Source organism: Dermacentor albipictus, chromosome 3 (assembly GCF_038994185.2).
Source record: "Dermacentor albipictus isolate Rhodes 1998 colony chromosome 3, USDA_Dalb.pri_finalv2, whole genome shotgun sequence".
Taxonomy (NCBI): Eukaryota; Metazoa; Arthropoda; class Arachnida; order Ixodida; family Ixodidae; genus Dermacentor; species Dermacentor albipictus.
The window spans coordinates 5,472,338-5,481,570 of record NC_091823.1 but is presented as its reverse complement, the minus strand read 5'-3'; positions in this window follow the sequence as shown (position 1 = coordinate 5,481,570).

Sequence of the window (9,233 nt, the reverse complement as noted above, 5' to 3'; positions counted from 1 at the left end):
AAATACCGGCTCATGTTATCGTCCTGATGCAATTGTGCCCTGATTGTGACTCAGTGTTCCTACCGTCTCTTGTCGAAATAAACGTTTTTTTAAGCACAGTAACTTTTCAGACAGGCCACGGCAGTGAACAGGGGTTTAGACCCAAACTTGGTCTCCGGGGTTGTAGGACACGTCCCTGTGGCGGATGTCGTAGCGTCCTTCTGCTGCTGCTGGCCGATGTGCGGCCGCGCGAGCTGCCGAGCTTCCCCGGCACGCTCAGCAAATTCATCGGCGCCAGTTGTCAAGTGGTCGCCGTCGTGACATGGCAGCATAGCATCCAGCATAGTCTAGACTTCGCGACCGCAAAGAAGGCGAAATGATGTGAATCGCGTCGTCTCTTGCACGGCGGTGTTATACTCGAAGGTCACGTCACTGCTGAGGCTTCGACTGAATCAAACGAGAAAGCGTTTGATTCAGTCGAAGCCTCAGCAGTCGTGCAGGCATTACGGTCAAATTCGCGGCGAACGGCGATACTCGGCTCGACGAGGTTAGTAAAGCTTTCGCTTTAAAATGACCCAGGGGAGGAAACAATAGCGCACCGCGCACCGGTAGTTTCCCCTTTTTGGCGCTAGACGCCGATAAAGTTCGGAGAACGTGATTTCAACGTACTGCCAAATTCCTAAAAGGGTTGCCACAGCTCGCCGGTTGTCAGCACCCAACCTCGGCATTCCTGAGCCGTCAACTGGACACTGAGCGTTGTGAGGGAGAAAGGTACGTTCTCAGTTAAAGTGCAAATTGGTGTGAGCCAGGCCACCGCGTGGAGAAAGGGAAAAAGGGGACGGACCCCGACCTGGCTAGTTTAGCTGGCGCACCGCGGAGCGTCGCAGTCTGTTAGATCCTTGAATGATGCCGGTATAAAGATTTTCTTCCTTCCCCCACTTGTCCTGATGGTTGCTCCGGCACGACACCAACGCGAGATCGCATCGGCCACGCAACCCCAGTCCCAACGCCCCTGACGGCCACTCTGTTATCTTTGCCCATCACCGACTTGGCTTCAAAGCAGCAAAAATACCCACGGATAGCCGCTCTTCTTAACCTTGTGGAGAATCATGTCGGACCACCCTTGTCTCGGGCGCTATGCCTTCAAGCATCACATTTCGCACTTCGAGATGGACTTCTTTACAGCCGAAATTACCATTACAATGACCGCAAGTGGCTTCTAGGGGTCCCGCGTCAACTCTGTAGCGATATCTGCGCTTCATTTCTTGCCGACCCACAGTGTGGCCATGGTGGCCTGTCCAAGACCTACACGCAACTGCGACTTCGATTTTATTGCCGGGACATATACAATTACGTCAGCAAATACGTCCGCTCGTGCCCCGATTGCCAAGTAGTGAATTGGCTCCTCCTCCGGCCGCTCCGTTGCATACTTCTAAGCCGAGTCCGCCTCTCAGACCGTGTAGGGATTGATTTACGGTCCTCTCCCATGTACGGCTGCTGGCAACCGTTGGGTCATAGTCGCGCTCGATCACCTGAGGCGACATGCGGAAGCCGCTGCCCATCACAGTGCACGACGTCGCTTCCTTCATCCTCCATCACCTCGTTCTTCGCCACGGCGCTCCTCGTGAACTCTTGAGTGACCGGGAGCGCGTGTTTTTTTCTGCAGTAGTGAAGTCTGTCCTTCATCATTGCAACATTATACATCGCAGCACTACCGTCTATCACAGCCAGACCAATGACCTGACGGAATGATTCAACCGTACGCTCGACGACATGCTGTCCATGTATGTCGCATCGGAGCATTCCATCTAGGACCTCGGTATACCGTTCGTAAGGTACGCCTACAACACCGCCAAACAAGCCACAAACGGATTCTCTCCATTTTTCTTCTCTACGGTCGTTCCTGCTCTAGTGCACTCCGCTTTCCACCGCCGCCAACATGCTGAGGAATGTCGGCAGCTCGCTCCCTACCGCAGAGCTTCGACATCACGACGGCCGACCTGCTCCTACCTTCCCAACTGAATCCCTTGTATGGCTTTCGGTCCTTATCGGTCCTTGTAAGTTTGACGGTCCTTATCGCGTCGAAACTTTGCCCGTCGACTACATTGTCGAGCCACTGACGCCCCCAAGTTACCACCGTCGTTGCGGGCGTGAGGTTGTTCATGTAGCAAACAAGCCTCATAATGAGCCCTTCGTTTCGTCGTCGCCATAGGTGGCCAGGATGGCTCCTTTTTCAGCCAAGAGGCGATTTTAAGGAAGTGGAATTACACTGGAAAGTCCCATCGCCATCGCGTGTCGCGCGGTCACTTCGCCGAACCAGCTGAGCTATCGCTGCTGCCGCTGTATTTGTGGCTGCCGTTTGACTAGCCCAGTAAATCTCGTCATCTCTCGAATAGTTTTTTTTTTAATAAAAAGAAAGTAATTTTCAGCTTTAATATCTTGAAATTAAAGGTGAAAACAACTTTCTTTTTATTGAATACCTATTTGAAGCTATCGGACATTTCATTTAATTCCTTGCCATGCACTACACTACGCTTATCTCATTCGGTCTCGGACATTACTATTCACACACCCCTACTATTCTTATAAAACAATGTTTATATGGTGGAATTCACAACGTTAGCAAGTTTATGTCATAACATGGCACATTATGAAGCATTGTTTAATAAAGTTTCAGGTGGAGCATTCTGAACAAATAAGCAGTTCGTTCGCGCACCAAGAATTATTCGGGAAGCGCGAACCCTCGTGGGTTCAGAAGAAAAAATCTGTGAGGCGATGTAGTCCATCGGGGGGCACTCCGCCACGTGACATAGCGTGTATAGTCTGCTATGGCCGTCAGGATTATGTTTTGCCGTGCCCCAATTTTATGTTTGATCATGCATACTTTGTGATTTAAACTATTCGAAAACATTCGTAGTTACGAATAGACAAAAACAAGGATTATTGGGGTCTTTAAGACCAAGAATCGAATGGAATTGTTCGAGGCTTGTTTCATCAACAAGGAAGATGAACTTTGTGTCAGCGCTGCGTCTATTGTGATGTAACAAAATGCTAGAAATCTAAGCATTCTTTGGCTCGGCTCCTACTTCGTTTTTGCTTAGTTATTTAGCTAGCTTAAACATGTTTACCCATCGCTACCAATCATCTAGTATTACACTGTTAGCACAATTGCACGTGGTAACTCGGCCAATTACGCAATTATTTTGCAGGTGTGTCGTATCAACTGAGCCGAAACGCCGTCGCAACCGGTGTTTTTTTCCTCCACAAATATTCGTTTATTTTTGTTTTCGTTTTTTTACAACCTTGACGCGGCGTCAGCGACGTCACCACTTGTGTTTTTTTTTTACTTTCTTTAAGCCTATAAATCATATACTATTGCACCATTATCATATCTACGAGTACCAATAAGATATTCTATCATTTTTTTATACGTCGCAATCCCAAAGCAGGCTTCTTTGCACACACACCGGTAATGTGAAAAAGCAAGGCTTGAAGGGGTAAGGTGGGAACAGTTATCTCGTTTATTGTGGCTATAGCAATTATGTGGACACTCTAAGCGCATTTCCGCCTTCGGCGTCGGCATGGGCGTCTGCGTTTACGTCGCCGTGAGGTTCTGCATAAAGTCCAAGGGCGATAACACCGCAATCGCGCACCCTGCACTGTATGTGCGAGTGAAGGCGTCCGCGGGGTGTCGACGATCACGACTCAATCTCGCCCGCGCTAAAGAAACGAAAGCGAAGAGAGGAAGCGCGCCGTCTTTCGTTGTGCGCGAGGCACATAGGGAGGGGAGAGAGGGGGCCGGGCAGGGTTCTACTCCAGCTGCAACTGCGCATGTGGCGGCGGCGTGCAGTCACGAGGTCGCATCTTGAGCGCGAGCTGCGTTGGGGGCAGAGTTTGGGTGCGTCGGCGGCTCGTAGCTTTGTGCGTGTTGTGTGTTCTCGGCGCTCACTTCGGATCGAAGTTATAGACAGCACGAATGTCACTTCGCTCGCTACCGCTGCCGCGTTTACTCATGCCAGCGTTTGAACAGCGAGTTTCCGCGGTCATCGAGTCAGATGTGTTCATGCTTGCTCGTGCGCGCGTGTCACCATGCTCGTTAATTTAATTAGTATGCATAGTACAATATTACAGTATTATCCTCGCCACGTAGCGAAACGTCGTGCAGACTGCGAGTGTATGTATCCAATGTATACGTAGAGCCCCACAAATCAAGTCTAACACTTCTGCCACGATGCGATGCGCCATGTGAGACAATGATATAATGCTCAACCCTCTCGGACGTTAGCAACAATGGCGCACAACAACGCCTCAAGCAAACGTGCCTCCCTGTGTGTCCTGTGGACTACGCAGGCAAACCGCAGTGGTGCACGCAAGGTGACGTGTAACATCAACTCACCACTCTCGTACTGGCCGAAGAAATTACACATTCGCCGCCAACATCACTGCTAATTATCGTCAAAGCAAACAGCATACAGAGCTTCGCTTATATCGATTCCCATGGTGCGTGGGATCGCACTGTGGGAAAAATTTAAATAATGAGTTTACTAAGTCACAAAGCCGTTTGAAGCCAGAAGAATGAAGTTTAGGCAAATATATGTGTTAACCACCACTCCTATGCTTACTGACAAAATATCGCGGCGGAGGTTCGCGGGCCCCCAAGTAGGTGGCGGTAAGCGCACAGAAGTTTGCTTATTCACAGAAATTCATCTTTCAAGCCTAGATGGTGGTACGGGCCTTTTCGGACGGGAAACAGTGGAATAACGGAACGGAGCAGGAAATGACGCCGGGCACCTGTCCAAAGAATACTATACGCATTAAAAAACGCATTTATTTTAACTGGAGTGATGCCTCGTTTCCATGCGCGATAGTTGTGAGCGTGGTTGATGATAATGCTCTCAGTGGCAATGTATTTGCAAACACCCGACAGTGACTGCTGATTAATTGAAGGTCGATGCAATTAATTGCCAATGGCTGGCCTGAAAGGAAATCCCTTCCACCTGAGCTACTACCCTATTTCGCTTTGAGAAATGAGCTGTCCTATGTAGACAACTTAGTTTTCCGTGCAGACCGAGTCAGTATTCCCGCTTCACTGCGTAACAGGCTCGTCCAGCTGGCTCATGAAAGTCATCCTGGCATCGTCAGAACTAATCAGCGTCTTAGAGAAGGATATCGGTGGCAGGTTGAAAATGCAGTTCGTAACTGTATTGTATGTTAAGCAGCAGACAAGTCTGCCAAACCGGTTTTTGCACCCCTGCAGCCGGTCACCTGGCCAGGTAAACCTTGGGAAAAGCTGGGAATGGACATCGTTGCTCCACTTGAACATGCTCCATACGACTGCAAGTTCGCCATTACATTAGTAGATTACCACTCTAAGGGACCTGAAGTTTACTCCTGCAGTCACCTCCGAAGCTGTAATTGCATTTTTGTCAGAACTTTTCAGTAGGGAAGGTTTCCTGCATGCAATTGTCACGAACATTCGTCCTCAGTTTAAGTATCAGTTGTTTGAAACTTTCCTCTCCGACAGAGGCACTGTCTTTCTGCCCTTTCAATTACTACCCTCAAGCCAATGGCCAAGTCGAAATATACAACCGCGTCTTAAAAGAGCAAATCCAGCTTGCTCAACTGGATTGTCGTCCGGTGAAACAAGTTGTCACTGTGTACTTGGGCACATACAGGTTTACGCCTCAAGCTACAACAGGTCTGCCAATTGCACAACTTCTGCATAATCGCCAGCTTCGTTCTGGTGTGGACATTACAGGGTTATACCTAAAGCCTTCTGCGCCTTCCCAAGTTTCTGATCCTGTGAGAACCATGGTGTTCCATAGGCAACAGGCAGCTCAGCAGCATGTACATCGCAAGCGCGAAGCGAAATCTCCTAAACTACAGGTTGGCCTTTGAGTAGAAGTACGCCTACCAGGTAAGCAAAATAAGTACATGGGTTCCTATAGAATCTGTACTCAAGTTGGATCTAATTCTATTATGCTGAGTGTTCGAAATGTGTGGAACGCATCCAAGTTAGTTATCGTAAATATAGAACAGAACGCTAATAGTGACCAACCGGATTCGCGTACTTCCCCCCAGAACTCTCTTTCCATGCAGTACGGTACTTTCCCTCAATCTTCTCTTTCTTATGCAGCACCTCCCTTAGTACGTATGCGGTTACCTGCCGCGCAATCGTCTCCTTTCGAGGGGAGGAAATATCAGGCAAGCTGTCAAATACCGGCTGATGTGCCCAGCCAACATGCTTCACTCCTTGGACCCCCTCATGAGTGCTTACCGGAACAAAGTTCAGTACAGCCACCTACTCAACAAATAGCTGAAGTGTCCAGCTCTCATGCTTCGCTCCTTAAGTACCCTCGATAGTGCGTCACTGAGCAGACTGGCTCAGTCTTCACAACAAATGGCTGAAGTGCCAAGCTACAATGGTTTGCCTTCAATCACGCCTCATCTATCCGAGCCGTCATGCTCTACTGTCGCACGTGCTGAACAGTGTTCGCTCTGAAACTTTGTGGAAGAGCGCTGACCCCCAATGCTCAAACTGTGCTGATGTCTCCGAGTCAATCAAGGCTCCAGCAGTGAACACAAATTCGTGCTTACGTCCTGTACGCTCTCGTCCCAAACGCAGCGGAAAGCGACCGGCTAGTTTTAAATACTAGATACCTTAATATACATATATTCCTTTCTTTCCTATGTCTCATTGTTTTACAATGAGACATAGGCAAGAAATGTTTCTGTTCAATGTCTTTCTGTTTTTCTTTTATAATCCAGTGTGCGAGAGAGCGCCATGTCATGGCACGTGAACACCATATTTCTTACACATGCTTGTTAAATGCTACTTAACCGAGTCATATGCGTACTCATTGCCTTACCTCATGTGCACGTTCTAGCCTGAATTCTGTTCAGGGCATCGCACAATACGAATCCACCCTACTGTAGTAATAAATAATGAATACCTGTAATCGTACCTGTGATAACCACTGTATAAAGTTGCTATTTTTATATTGCACAAATATCTACAAAAGTCTTAATGGCTGCTCATCGAATCGGTACTTTGCACCAAAGCATTCTACTATATTGTTACTAGTCGATCTTACGCATGTCTTTTCGCATTCAGTGCAATGTTCAGTGCTTCGTACTGTGTAACGATGATGTCCACAATGCAACTGTGGCGTTAGTTCTGTATAATTCGGTCGTGTACTCTTATGTTATACGCAGAGGATCCTACGTCTCTCCTAGCTTTCTTTCTAGGGGGACATGATGTGGTCTCGCGGATCTCCGAGTCAATTCTTTGATCTCTCAGTCAATGTCTTGGCTTTTTAATGAATGGATGGATGGATGCTATGAGCGTCCCCTTTGGAACGGGGCTGTGGGTTTCGCAACCAAGCCCTTGCTATTATATTGCATAATGCCCTACCTATGGTAAAAACAAAAAAAGAAAAGGAAAAAAAAACACAAGGAATTCCCATAACCAAACTTTCTCACCCCCTATTGTGAACTTTGTTTTTGTACGCCTCCGCTGTTTGTCATTTCCCTACTTTTCTTCCACCAATCTTCCGATCGCCTCTTACTGATCTCTAGTACGGACATGTTTACTCTTCCCCTGCTCTCGCTTAACCCAAGGGCTTCAAGGAGGCCAGTGGTGCCTCAATCGACCTCTGGGCAGATATCTTTGCATTCTAATACAACGTGCTCCTTCGTTTCCCTAGCTTTACCTCAGCAAAGCACATGCTTCTTCTTCGTTCTTATATATAGCTTTATAATTGCGTGTTCTAAGGCATCTCGATCTTGCTTCGAAGAGTGATGAGCTTCCCCTCGAGTTATCATAAATTGTTTCCATCCGGATTTTGTTTGTCATTAGGATTAAATGGATGGTGCAGCGCCCCTCTACCAGTCACGCGACCATGTAGAGTGGCATCACGGAGCTCCATAAATGCGCCTGGTGGGTTCATTAAAAGCAGTTCCTGCCCAACTCTCGTCTGATTACATCTACGCGCGCCCCTTTGTTCGCCGGACGGCGTCTAGGACGTTGTCGTAGACATCGTCGTAGACTACTAGACATCGTCGTATCCACTAGACAAGTTATGTGAAGAATTACACTAATTATTATTTATGACATTCCTGTTTTATTTATATTAGCTGTTGTTTCTTTTCTTTCGCGTTTTTTTTCGTTTTTCATTACTATGCATGAGTAAATCATGTTAAATGTAGTTGTATGTGTTTTATTGTTCCTGGAAGAATCAACCTTGCTTTCGCTTAATGCGGCACCGCTTTGTACAGTGGTTTTGTTCTTAGGTTTTACTGAATTCGTTATTTTAAGAAAAATTCATGAAGCCTCCGCTATTTTTTTCAGTTGCATATGTTTGAAGCTTACACTAGTTGTATAGCGGCACAAATTTATATCATGTTTTCATTTCATTTGGTTGCTTTTACTTTTTGCACAATTGCGTTTCACCTAGCTTTTCTGTTAATATTTATTACTCATGTATTCCTTTTATATCAAGTTACAATCTATACTTGTTATGTACAGTATTAGGTGGTGCCCCTGACAGTTTCATAACCATGGGACCACCAAATGTAACAACGTCACTAATGATGTTATAATGTACGCTATTCGTCCCTGCTGGTTTTGCCACATAACGACTTCTTCCTTTTTTTTTTTCAGCAGTAAATGCGCCTCAATGTCCACGTACACCCAAGAAGGAAACAGAAGGGAGTCACCGCGCTTTATTGCGACCGACTTATATCGGCCGGTTGTTGTCTGGCTAAGGGCCGATTTACGCTCGAGCCACCCATCGCCGCAAGCCGCACCGCACGCGTGCGGTCGCGCGAAAAATTGCACGTATCAAACACTTGTGCACAAATTTCGGTTTACAATGTGTAAGGTATGCACTGTGCACACAGTGTAAATGGTAATTTGTGCACAAGTGCTGGATACGTGCAATTTTTCGCGCGACCGCACGCGTGCGGTGCGGCTTGCGGCGATGGGCGGCTCGAGCGTAAATCGGCCCTAAGGACGTCGCCCGACTAACAGGGATGCCGGACTGAGGGCTCTTCCCACTGAGCACTTCAAGCCGACTTCATTTCAATAAAAGGTGTGCCTCTCTCTCTCTCTCTGCGTCGCATCACTCCATAGCCACAGCTGTGTTGACATAGACAGCCCCCAATCACGTCGCCATGGTCCTCAGCTGCTTGAACAGTTTCAGTGCCTCGATGATTCGGTCTTCGGTGGAGCTCTCCGCTTTTCCGGCGAAGCG